This window comes from Ovis canadensis, chromosome 21 (assembly GCF_042477335.2).
Source record: "Ovis canadensis isolate MfBH-ARS-UI-01 breed Bighorn chromosome 21, ARS-UI_OviCan_v2, whole genome shotgun sequence".
Lineage (NCBI taxonomy): Eukaryota > Metazoa > Chordata > Mammalia > Artiodactyla > Bovidae > Ovis > Ovis canadensis.
In genome coordinates this window covers 56,654,427-56,668,187 of record NC_091265.1, presented here as the reverse complement: position 1 = coordinate 56,668,187, position 13,761 = coordinate 56,654,427, and positions in this window count along the sequence as shown.

Here is a 13,761-nt window from a genome sequence, read left to right as displayed (position 1 = left end):
TATAGTAGTTTGTTAATCCCAGACTTCTACTTTATCCCTCCCCCTGCCCTTTGGTAACTCTAAGTTTGTTTTCTATGTCTGTGGGTCTATTTCTGTGACACAAAACTACTTTCAAAAAATTTATTTTTTTTTTTAGGGACATCCCTGGCGGTCCAAAGGCTAAGACTCTCCACTATCAATGCAGGGGGCCCAGGTTCAACTCCTGGTCAGGGAACTAGATCCTACATATTGCAATGAAGATTGAAGATCCTGTTTGCTGCAACTATGATCCTGCACAGCCAAATAAATAAATAAATATTCTAAAAAACCTTTTTTTTAAAAAAAAAGCAAATAAAGCCCTTCTATAAATATAATCAATGTTATTTATCTGAGGCAAATACCCCTATCTCTATGTGTAAGTAACTACTGGGCTATGGGAAAGTTAACTGTCTTGCCTGAGGTCTTGCACAGCTAATTGTTTTCTGTTGTTGTTGTTTTAAAAAAAGAACTCCCTACTTCTTATCCTATGTTTTATCCACATAAAAATTGTCTTCTCCTGCTGTTAAATTTTTTTAGGTGTGATAATTGTCTTGGGCTTTTTAAAAAAATCTTTACGAGATACATAATGAAATACTTACAGATGATGAAATTGTATGATGCTTGAGAGTTGCTTCAAGATTCTACCGAGGAGAAACGTGTGGTTGATGAAATGGAAACTGACCATAAAGTAAAAACCGTTGAAACGGGACGATGGGTACGTGGAGGTACATTGTGTATTTTTCCTCTACTGTTGTATAGATTTTCTATTTTTCATAATAAACAATAAAATTAAAACTATCCTTTTTCTCTTCTGCTACACACTAATCGCTGACATCTCTTCCCCCCACCCCAGTAACAGGGATCACGTTTTCTGACATTTAATCTAGGTCTATAATCCAAGCACTGGGGTCACTGAAGGACAAGGGGAAGAAGAGCAAGAACAGAAAGCAATGTTGAGAATAGCCAAGTGGCAACAAGAGTACCTGATAAGTGACACCCATCATCTCTTAAGCCCTTGGAGAATTAAGCCATAGTGGGTACATGAGGGTTTGTGACACTATTTTCTCTAGACAGGGTCTAAAATGCTGGGCCTTCCCCAGGGGTGGTTGAGCACAGGTTGGGACTTAGCCTGTGCTTTGGGAACGTTTCTGCTCTCCCTAAAATCATCACCAATGGTCCCATGTTGCAAAACCCAGTGGACTCTGTTCACAGCTTCTTGGAAGCACTGAACATTGTTGCCCACTTCCTCCTTTTGGAAACACGTCCTTGCCCAGGCTGCCAGGCCCCTGTGCTCTCCTGGTTCTCCTCCTTCCATCCCAGCTTTGTCTTCTCATTCTCCTCTGCTTGCTGTCTGCCCAGCTCCTCATGTGGATCTTCCCCTGGCCTCCTCCTCACTCTCACAGTGTCCCCGAGGTCGCTCAGTTGTTTCTCCATTTCACTCACCCACCAGGGGCCCACAGCGCCAAGATCTATGCCCCTAAGCAGAGCTCCCTCTCCAGCTGCTGACCAGACCATCGTGCCTGGGTGTCACAGTGTTGCACAAACCAGTATTCGAGAGACCAAGCAGCACACTTTGAGAGTTGGAGAACTCAGGTTTATTATGCCGGTGGGCCCAGAGGAGTTAACATTCCTAGCTCTGAGCCCCAGCGAAGGGGTTACAGAGTTTTTACAGACAGACTCTAGTGCGCAACACTAGCTGCTAATAGGCTGGTTTAAACTAAGGGGTTTCACGCGCATGGGAACAGCAGTGAAGATGGGGAGGGGGATGCCTGACCTTTACACGGACAGGCATGATTAAGCAGGTTCGCAGGGGCTGGGCAATTGCAAAGAGCAGGACAAGGGTGAATGAGATAAGCTCCAGTTCCTAATATTTTAAGTCCTCACTTTCTGAGACTATGTGACTTACGTGATCCAGAATTTGCAAGCAGCAAGCTGAGTTACAGAGGCAGAAGGAGCAGGAGGTTATGTAAAATGTTAACTTTTCCTCTTCAACACAAGTGTCTCATACTCAGAATATCCAAACCTATACTTATCACATACCCTTGGCTCTGCTGAATATCCAGTTCTAGAGGGGGCCGCCTCCCCTTCTAAGATCTCAGGTGTCCTCTCCATCCACCCACGTGGCACTGTGCATCTTCTTTCACCACCTTCCTGCTCTCCAAAAGGTGGGTCTCATTACCCAAGCCTGCAGGGAAAACTGCTACTAGAACCAATGCCAAGGCTGACCCTTCCCTGGATGAACAAAGCACACGAACACCCTCATGTTTCTCCAGAAATCTTCTGACAGAGAAAAAGGAGAGACAGGGAGAAACACGTCTTTACGAGCAGACAGTCTAACTTTTTTTTTTTTTTTCACGTAGGTGATCAAACTGAGGCCCATTGATCATCATGGCTTCTGGCACCCCTTTCCTTCTGGAGGTGGTCTCCAAGGATCAGCCAAGGCTCGGAAAGAGTTCCACGGCCCCTGATGGCACCCATGCCCTGCATTCATTCTGTAATGCTAACAGCCTCTCAGGAAGACTCATGTTGGTGCCTTACCCAGTGTTCTGGTTAAAGAGCTGTCAGTGGATCCTGTCTTACCTGCCACCAAACAGTGAGGAGGTTGTTACTGAATTTTGACAAGATTTGGGGGAGCTCTAATAAAAGAAGAGCTCCAAAACCCACACTGGAAATTCTGTGACCCTGGATCTGGCCAAGCCTCCAGCACCCCCACCTCCCAATCCCTAAGAAACCCAGGCCTCTTCTCCCCAAAACTCTGAAGTCCAGCAAACCACGTCTTCTGAATATGTCACAACTCTGTGACCCTGGAGCCTTCCCCAGGGCCCAGAACTACATTCTGGGGACTTCACCGGCATCACAGAAACAGACTCCAGCTCATCCCAGCTCTAGGGACTTCTCTCGCTAGCACTGCCTTCAACAGGGTGGGTTATGTCTGACCACCGGCACTGGAAACAACTGTCTCGTCTGATTGCAGGACCAGATCTGATCACTCCCAGGAGTTTGAGATCCACAGGTCCTTTGCTTGGCTCTGCTATGCCCAGTAGGGTCTTTTTCTTTCCTTTCTTTCTTTTTCTTTTTTACTTTCTTTTTAAATATTCGTTTATTTGGGTGCACTGGATCTTAGTTGCTATACTTGGGATATTTAGTTGCAGTGTGTAAATTCATAGTTGCAGCATGTGGGATCTAGTTCCCTGATCAGGGATGGAACCTGGGCCCCCTGCACTTGGAGCAAAGAGTCTTAGCCACTGCTCCACCCAGGAAGTTCCCCAGTAGGCTCTTGAAGAAAGGCCAGCTCTGCATTCGCCTTGGGACTCCAGAGCTTGTTGAGACTGCATTGCTAAGCTTTCTCTGAAGTTGCTCACCTCCCAGGAACCCAAGGCTATGGTTTTTCGAGTAGTCATGTACGGATGTGAGAGTCAGACTATAAAGAAAGCTGAGCCCCGAAGAATCAATGCTTTTGAACTGTGGTGTTGGAGAAGATTCTTGAGAGTCGCTTGGACTGCAAGGACATCCAACCAGTCCATCCTAAAGGAGATCAGTCCTGGGGGTTCATTGGAAGGACTGATGTTGAAGCTGAAACTCCAATATTTTGGCCACCTGATGTGAAGAGCTGACTCATTTGAAAAGACCTTGATGCTGGGAAAGATTGAGGGCAGGAGGAGAAGGGGACGACAGAGGATGAGATAGTTGGATGGCGTCAATGACACAATGGACATGGGTTTCGGTGGACTCTGGAAGTTGGTGATAGACAGGGAGGCCTGGTGTGCTGTGGTTCATGGGGTCGCAAAGAGTTGGGCATGACTGAGTGACTGAACTGAACTGAACAAGAACCCAAAGCCCCTGTCAGTTTGCTCCTTCAGCCTGAAAGCCCAGACCAGATCATCTCCAACCTTCAGAATTCACTTACGGACTCACAGACCAGAACCTAGGAAAGCTTGGAACCCACGTGACCAATAGTGATGAGTGCACATTATGAGGGCCCTGAGAAGATGGGGGAGAGTCTTCCTTCCCATCGGGGAAGAGCAAGGAGCCCAGTGACTATGCCACAGCTGCACCTCTTAGACTGAGTGTCAGTGCCTCTGAGGGCACACAAGGCCATGGGACAACCATGATCCATGCCCAGGGTTCCCACTCACTCTCCTCTGCCACCGTGAAACTTCAGTGGGAGAATTCAGACTCAGTTCCCAGCATGTCAGGACTTCTCTGGTGGTTCAGTGGTTAAGAATCCACCTACCAGTGCAGGAGACACTGGTTCAGTTCCTGATCTAGGAACTAAGATTCCGCAAGCTGCAGGGCGACTGAGCCCGTGCGCCACCACTACCGAAGCTGGCGAGCCCTAGAGTCTATGCGCCACAACAGGAAGCCACTGCAATGAGAAGCCTGAGCTTTGCACCTGGAGAGAAAGCCCTGCTCCCTGCAACTAGAGAAAGCCCACACGCAGCAACGAAGACCCAGCACAGCCAAAATAATGAAGCAATTTTTAAAAATTCCCAACACCTCTCCAGAATTGCCTGGGGAGGTAATGACTACCTTCTATATTCATTTATTCTTAAGACTCTACAAGCCAAGCACGGAATTAAGTATGTATTGCAAATAGAGGCTGATGTCTGAAATAAGCTTGAATGTAAGTTCCCTAGGCTTTCCTGCTACTAAAGGCTGATGGAAGGACATCATGTTGAAGTTTAAGCTTCATCGAGTACTCCGTGGAGACCTTGGGAGACAAGGGGCTATGGGAGGACCAACAGCCACCATACCTGAATTTCAATTCTTTAGAAGTATTCCCCTCCAGATATTTCAAAACTGAATGCAAAGTAGATGTTATCCCCAACTTGAGGCTTGGAAAGGGTAAACAAGTAGACCCGGCTCACACAGAAAAGTGATAACAGCTGGCTTTAGAACCTGCTCCCATCTGATCCTAGAGCTCATGTGTCTTTCCTCCCAGTCTCAAACCCTCAAAAAAAAAAAAAATACTCTTAGTGCCAACCCTGGCACTCAGAAATCTTGGGCAAAAAAGGACTTCTCTCCGGGGTGTGGATGGGATGGGGGATGGCGAGTGACTGGTCGCTGAATACAGGGTTTCCTTTAGGGCTGATGAAAATCTTTCAGAACTTGACAGGGTGATGGCTGCACAACATTATAAATAGACTAAATGCATTTAAAAGTGTACACTGAATTTTATAAAGTGGTTAATTTCCTGTTACACGAATTTTGCCTCAGTTCAAAAGAGAAATAAAGAAGGGACTACTTGGTGGTTCAGTGGTTAAGACTATGCTCCCAAAGCAAGGGGTAACAGGTTCAATCCCTGGCTGGGGAATGATGATCCTGCATGCCACAGGTGTAGCCCAAAAGCAGAAATAAAAGGGCTTATCCTTTAACAGACTGGGCACTGTGGCTCCCTTCCCTCCCCAATTTGTCAAGTCACTGATATTTCCACAGGTCACAAAAAATGCTCTGTTCATTTTTGTCAGCCTTCTTTCTCTCCATTCTTCACTGTGGACAGTTTCTATTGACCTACTAGATTTTGTAGTTTTCATCTCGTGGAGTTTATTCACTGATTCAGTGCTGACAGAGATAATGAAATTAGCAGATAAGGATATTTTAAAAAAGAAAAAGAAAATACATCTGTTTCTCAGGTTCAAGAAGCTAGAGGGAAACAGGAGCAAGATGAGGAGAGAAATGAAAGATGGTTCTTAAAAAGACCCAAAATAAACTCCGCGAGATGAAAACTACAATATCTAAATCGCAAACTACACTGGGTGGGATAAACAGCCAATTAGAGGCTGCGGAAGAAGAGATCAGTGAAGTTGAAGACATAGCAATAGAAACTGTCCACAGTGAAGAATGGAGAGAACAAAGGCCGACAAAAAAGGAGCAGAGCGTTTTTGTGATCTGTGGAAATATCCAGCACTCTCACAGAAGTGTTAGTCAAGTTGCACTAGGAGAGGAGGGAGGGGGGAAGACAGAAAAAGTAGCTGAAGAAATACTCGGGCCGCTTTCCTGATGAAAACCATTCCATCATTTTCCAGGTGCCTTAAAATACTGCCCATGTTCCTTACATTGACCTACAAGATTCTTCGCACCTCGCCCTGTTACTGCTTTAACTTCAGCGGCACCACTCCTCCATCCATCTCACTCCAGCCTCGCTGGACTTCTCAGCTCTGCAAACCTCCTCCCAGTCTGGGTTTTCTTGCATGCCATTCCCTCTAGCTGGAAGGCTTTCCCCCATTGCTGGTTGATTTCCACTCCTCTTTTGATCTTAGATAATTATCGCTTCCTCAGAGAAGCTGTCCCTGACTTCCCAACCAGGCATGGTCTTCTCAGCTCCCTTAACAGCCACGCTTCTGGGCAGCGTTTGGGACAGTTGAGATGAAGAAATTTTGACTCTATTATCTTCTTCCTTAGAGTATTGCTCATCACCACAACCCCAGGGCTTAGCCTCATGACCAAGCTTGCTCTTAAACCACTTCTGTTGTGACAATCAATTTCCTGGTTTTATTTCTGCCTCCCCTGTCTCAACTTAGTCCTTGGTTGACTCTCTAATATCTACTGTCAAATACCTATCTTTGCCATGAGCAAAATGGCCCAGGAGTGCCCTTGGAGAGGGCCAGAGATACCCATTTGTGTTAATTAGGGTTCTCCAGAGAAACAGAACATATATAAATATACATGGAGAGAGAGAGACAGAAAGAGAGATTATTTTAAGGAATTATCTCTCATGATAACAGAAATTGGCAACTCCAAAATCTTCCCAGTGGGCAGTCTGCAGATCTAGAGAAGAGCCAAACTTACAGGTCAGGTCTAAAGGCCATCTATTGGGGAGGATCCCCTCTTGCTTGAGGGAAGTCAGTCTTTGGTCTTGCTGATTGTATGAGGGCCATCCACATTATGGAGAGTAAGTAATCTGCTTTTCTCAAAGTTCGCTAACGTATTTATTAATATCTATTGTTTATTTTGGCTTCCCTGGATCTTTGTTGCTACCTTCGGGCTCTTTCTAGTTCTGGCGAACTCTTCTGCCATGTCCCCTGCATTGGCAGGCAAATTTTTAACCACTGGACCACAAAGGAAGTCCAAAGTCCACTAATTTAAAGGTCAATCTTGGGACTGTCCTAGTGGTCTGGTGTCTAATACTGAACTCCCAAATCAGGGCACCTGGGTTCAATCCCTGGTCAAGGAACTAAATCCTATATGCTGCAACTAAGAGCTCACATGCCGTAACTAAGACCTGGCACAGACAAATAAATAAATAAATACTTTATCAAAATAAGTAAATAAATATCAATCGCATCCAAAAAGGAGAAGGCAATGGCACCCCACTCCAGTACTCTTGCCTGGAAAGTGCCATGGACGGAGGAGCCTGGCGGGCTGCAGTCCACAGGGTGGCTAAGAGCCGGACACGACTGAGCGACTTTGCTTTCACTTTTCCCTTTCATGCATCACTGGAGAAGGAAATGGCAACCCACTCCAGTGTTCTTGCCTAGAGAATCCCAGGGATGGGGGAGCCTGGTGGGCTGCCGTCTATGGGGTCACACAGAGTCAGACATGACTGAAGCGACTTAGCAGCAGTAGCAGTATCCAAAAAATACCCTCACAAAAACATTCAGAAGTGTTTGACCAAATATTCAGGCTTTGCGGCACTACCAAGTTGACACATAAAATTAACTGTCACACCATCTGAGAACCCCTCAGATAAACTCTCTCTGTGAAGTCCTCTCCCATCCCTACAAGCAGAAGTGAGGGGTTGATCTAATCACTTCTGTGCTCTCCACCAAGGGCAGAGGAGTAAATGTTTCCTCTTCCTCCTTTACTTCTTTCTCTGTTGGTCTGTCTTTCCCTCTCTAAGAAGGACGTCCCAGCCCCCAACGACAAACTTTGGCTTTCTGTGTAGGAATGGTTTCCTTTCTCTTCCATGCTGCTGGTCTTCATCCTTGGCTAAGGTTTTACATCTATCGAGGAAGGCAAGTTTGGTTATTATACATAGCAGTCAGTGAGCATTTCTCCTTTGCCCACAAAGCCTCTCTGCTGACTGGTCCATCTATGTACCTGGATGGGACTTGTTGATTTCATGTGATGCTTTAGGATGAGTGAATGGGCGAGGAGCTAGCATTTGGGTTGTGTGAAACCTTAAACGGCAGAATGGAGAGGCCTCTCCTCTGGAGCACCAACACGCCCTTTAGCGATAGTTCGTTCAGTTTCTTTGGAGAACATGTTTTTGGCTAGGTCTAAATGGCTGGCTCTCTACTGGCACAGGAGTGAGGATGGAAGAACAGGGTATGGGAGTGGGGGCAGCTGATGGGTACGGTTGCTCAACAGATGGACTTTCATTATTCCCTGACAGCCTTCCCATCTCGCTTCCACTCTCTGTCGGAGGTACCCTACTTCCTGGCATTCTGTTCAGTGGGTTGGCTGTATCTGCCAGTGCTTATTCTTGGCTGTGGTTTCTTACACTCCATCCATCAGGGCATTTCTACCAGTTTATATCTTCCAGAAATGCGCTGAAATCCACCATCCACTGATGGCCCATGCTGTTCTCCTCAATGATATGTGTTTAGTTCTGTTTCTTTTTTTAAAATTTAATTTTATTATTGGAGTATACTTCTTTTACAATGTTATGTTCGTTTCAGCTATACAACAAAGTGAACCAGCTAGCTGTAGACATATATCCCCTCCCTCTGGAGCCTCCCTCCCACCCATCCCGTGCCCCATCCCACCTCTCTAGGTCATCAGAGGGCACTGAACTGAGCTCCCTGCACTGTTCCTTTTTCTAATTTTGGTGGAGTATCAAGAGAGGAAGAAGACAAGTACATGAGTTTGGTTTGCTGTACTGCAAGGGAAGTCCAGAGTAACCTTATAAAAACCTCACTTTCTTCTTTTTTACAAGGTTTTGATACATGCTAAAGTTCAAATGTCCCAAGAAAGAACATCTGGGACAAGAGAAAGGACCACTTGCTCTTATGAAGTACACACCCTTGTATAAGTGAAAGCTGTGAATGGATTTTTTTTCTTCTCTCTCTGTCTTTTTTTTTTCTTCTTTTTTGCCAAGTCATATGGTTTATGGGATGTTAGTCCCCCAACCAGGAATCAAGCCTGGGCCCTGACGGTGAAAGTGCCAAGCTCTAACCACTGGACCACTGGGGAATTCCCTGTGAATGCATTTTCCAACCAACAGAGCAATAGATGTCTGTCTAGATGTCATGCGTTATATGAAGCGTCATACATGACTCACTTTGCATGGAACCCTCTGAAGGAGGTGTTGAGAGTCTCCTTCCTGGCTGTCCAGTGGTTAAGACTTCCCGCTTCCGCTGTAGGGGGTACAAGTTTGCTCCCTGGTCGGGAAGCTAAGATGCCACATGGCATGTGGTGAAGACCAGGAAAAAAAAAACAAACCTCCATCTTATAGATGAGGTCATTGGGGTGTAGTAAGGTAACTAACATGCAAAAATATTTGTTATTTTCATTTATTCAATAAATATGCATCAAGGGCCTTCTATGGGTGTGCTGTTTTAGGTGCAGGGGATACAGGAGTAAACAAGAGAATATCCTAGAACTAAGTATAGATGGATAATAAACAGATCAACAAATAAATATATACCTGGTCAGGTGGTAACTGTGCTATGGGAAAGAATGAAGCTGGAAAGGAAGGGAAAGCTGGGAGTTGAAGTGGGGTACTTTTTTTTTTTTTTTGTTACATTATGAAGCATGCAGAACCCTAGTTCTTTGACCAGGCATTGAATTTGTGGCTCCTGCAGTGGAAGCATGGAGTCTTAACCACGGGACTGCCAGAGAAGTTTCAGGGGGGTACTCCTGTGTTCTGGGTGGGAAGACCTTCTGGAGAAGGAGATATTTGAGAACTGAAGGAGGAGAGTCTGATCTTGGACAATGGATAACTGAAAGATGAGTCTCCTTTTGAGAAGGGAATCAGCTCTAATTAGGCTTCCCAGGAAGCTCAGTGGTAAAGAATCTACCTGCCAGTGCAGGAGATGCAAGAGATGTAAGGTCTGATCCCTGGATCTGGAGAATCCCCTGGAGTAGGAAACGGCAACCCACTCCAGTATTCTTGCCTGGAAAATTCCATAGACAGAAGAGCCTGAGGTGGGGGGGCGGGGGGGGGGGCGGGTACAGTCTATGGGGTCACAAAGAGTTGGACACGACAGAGCACAAACACACAGACACACACACACTAATTAAATAGAGACTTTGAAGGAAATCCTTGGACCAAAAAGGACTTTGATTATTCAGATACAGTGCGGGTACTTCTGTGAGAAACTGACTTTGCCATCTTTGAGAATTATACCAAGATCCTTAAGCAGCTGATGAGATGAGTCAGCTAAGACAAAAGTACCCAGTAAAACTAAAGTGAAGTCTGTTTTATTCTCTATTGTAAATTACAGACCCTTCCATTTCACTTGATATCAAGAGATAAGTCTCCTGTCCAACTGTTTGACAACAATCTGTCTTAACCATCTATAATATAACTTTTATGTTATAGTAGACATGAAGGCTTGTAAAACCAGTTTTAAATACTTAGGAAAAGCCATAAAACAGTGTGCTACCATTTCTGTAAAAAAATAGGAAAAAGTATAAACACACACAGAGTCGATGTACTCATACTAACAAACATATGCTGTGGTAGACTGCAAACAAAAGAAAAAAGCCTCAAATTCTATTCATCCCTGAATGGATGCCCTTTTGCAATGTGATTTTAAAGCTCTTTCCAGACTTCCCTGGTGGCCCAGTGGTTAAGTATCTGCCTGCCACGGACTCAATCCCTGGTCCAAGAAGATCCCATGCGCTGTGGGGCAACTAAACCCACGTGCGGCAAGCAAGTGCTCTGCAATGAAAAAAGCCACTGCGATGAGAAATCTGTGCACTGCCGCTAGAGAGTCACCCCTGCTCGCTGAAACTAGAGAAGGCTTGAGCACAGCAATGAAGACCCAACGTGGCCAAACAGCAACGAACAAACGACAAAAACAAATATATTTTAAAGAAGAAAAAGTAACGCTCTTGCCATCACAACATGGAGTCTATTTCTCCAGACCCCTTGAATCAGGACTTGGCCATTTGCTTTGATTTAATTTGCTTTATCAGAGGTTCATTAGCACATGTGATGAAGGAGGAGGCTCAAAGAGTGGTCGTGCATCGGACCGCACCCTCACTGCTGGGAATCTCCGGTCATCACAAGAGGGAGGCTGGACTAGCCTGCTGCATGTTGGGAAGTGGGTGTCTGTCACTCAGGCTGACATTGACATTAAGCCAGCTTCCAGATATGTGAAGACTCCCCAGTCTAAATAGCCTGCCAACTGCCAGACACGTGACTGAGGCCATTCTAGGTCATCCATCCCACTGAGTAAGCCTGGCCAAGAACTGCCCAGCTGGCCAGTAGAATCTAGAGCAGTTACAAATGCTTGTTACTTGAAGCTGCTAAGTTCTGGAGCAACATGTCACGCACCAAGTACACGTGGAAAGTATCTATGGAAAGATTTATTTACTGGCTACCCTGGTTGCCTGGGGGCATAGGAAGAACTGAGCCAGGGACAAGGATGAGAGGAAGAATTTTTACTGTATCTCTTTTTGTACTTTTTGAATTTTGAACCATAAGAATGTGCAGTTCAGTTCAGTTCAGTCGCTCAGTCATGTCCGACTCTTTGCGACCCCATGAACGGCAGCACACCAGGCCTCCGTATCTATCACCAACTCCCAGAGTCCACCCAAACCCATGTCCATTGAGTTGGTGTTGCCATCCAACCATCTCATCCTCTGTCGTCCCCTTCTCCTCCTGCCCTCAATCTTTCCCAGCATCAGGGTCTTTTCAAATAAGTCAGCTCTTCGCATCAGGTGTCCAAAGTATTGGAGTTTCAGCTTCAATATCAGTCCTTCCAATGAACGCCCAGGACTGATCTCCTTTAGGATGAACTGGTTGGATCTCATTGCAGTCCAAGCGACTCTCAAGACTCTTCTCCAACACCACAGTTCAAAAAAGAATGTGCAGCCTGCATTCTAAAAGACAAAGGCAACTGTAAAATGTTAAAATTAGAAAGCATGACTGGCGGAGAAGAGAATTTTCATTCATCAATTGTCCTTTCTGTTATTATGTCAAGAGTGAGTGAACTGAAAATGAACATACAGTGCTTGTGGTTTTGTTTCCTTTTCTCAAATAGATCTAAGACCTTTGTCCTCCAGAACAATAGCAGCCTGAATGTGCTGTGGTGTTTGAGACAACAGCCCAGTCTCTTATCCTCTCTGCAGTGCTTCTGACAGTTTCTAAAGCTCAAATAGCATAACACATTGTTTTAACCACATCTTGTCAAGGAGCTTACTCTGAAGTCCAAATTCCTTCCACTGCAATTTAGTGCCCCTTCCTTCCCAGGGGAAGAAGACCGGGATGGAAGCCATATTGGTTGCATGGGACTAAACTTGAATTGGCTCAGGAAAAAGGAGAAATTTGTTGCCTCCCTAAATCCAAGGAGAGGTGGGACAATCTGACCACTAGAAGGTGGGGATGGCGGGGATTGGGAATGAGCAGATGCAGGAGCTTGAAGGCTGGCGGGTCTTTTCCTCCTTTGTTCCTCCTTGATGTCACTTCCTTCTCATTCCTTGCAGACCAGTATCTGGTGGAGACACAGTTGAAAACTAAAGTCTTAGGTTTTACTGCTTGCTGCATTGGAAGGCATGCCCCCTAATCTCTTCAGGTGTAAACTCAGACCTGCCATGGGAATGTAGAGCAAAAAGACAGTTGTCTAAGAAGTGAACCATCTCACCAGCTCCCCAGCCTGCTAGTACCTTGATCTGGGACTTACTGGCCTCCAGAACTGTGAGGAATAAATTTCTATTGTTTATAAGTTACCCAGTCTATGGTATTTTTCTTATAGCAGCCAGATAGACTCAGATATGTCTATCTCCTCACATAGTTCTTTTAGTGTGTGTAGATGGTGAGAACATTTAAAATCTACTCCCTAGCAGTTTTCAAAAACACAGTTCAATTTTGTTAGCTATAGACATCATGCTGCCAGATATTAGATCCCTAGAACTTATTCATCTGTTAAGTGGAAGTTTGTACCCTTGACCACCATCACACTTTCCTCCCCATCTCTCTGGCTACCACAGTTCTACTCTCCGTTCTGAGTTTGTTTGTTGGTTGTGGTTTTTTTTTTTTTTTTGTAGATTCCACATATAAGTGAGTTCTTAACAGTATTAATCTTTCTCTGACTGACTTACTTCACATAGCATAATGCCCTCAACAGATGATGCTGTGAAAGTGCTGCACTCAATATGCCAGCAAATCTGGAAAACTCGGCAGTGGCCACAGGACTGGAAAAGGTCAATTTTCATTCCAATTCCAAAGAAAGGCAATACCAAAGAATGTTCAAACTACTGCACAATTGCATTCATCTCACACACTAGCAAAGTAATACTTAAAATTTTCCAAACCTGGCTTCAACAGTATGTGAACCAGGAACTTCCAGATGTTCAAGCTGGATTTAGAAAAGGCAGAGGAACCAGAGATCAAATTGCCAACATCCAATGGATCATCGAAAAAGCAAGAGAGTTCCAGAAAAACATCTACTTCTACTTTATTGACTGTGTCAGAGCCTTAACTGTGTGGATCACAGCAAACTGTGGAAAATTCTTCAAGAGATTGAAAACCAGACCACCTGACCTACCTCCTGAGAAATCTGTATGCAGGTCAAGAAGCAACAGTTAGAACTAGACATGGAACAACAGATTGGTTCCAAATTGGGAAAGGAG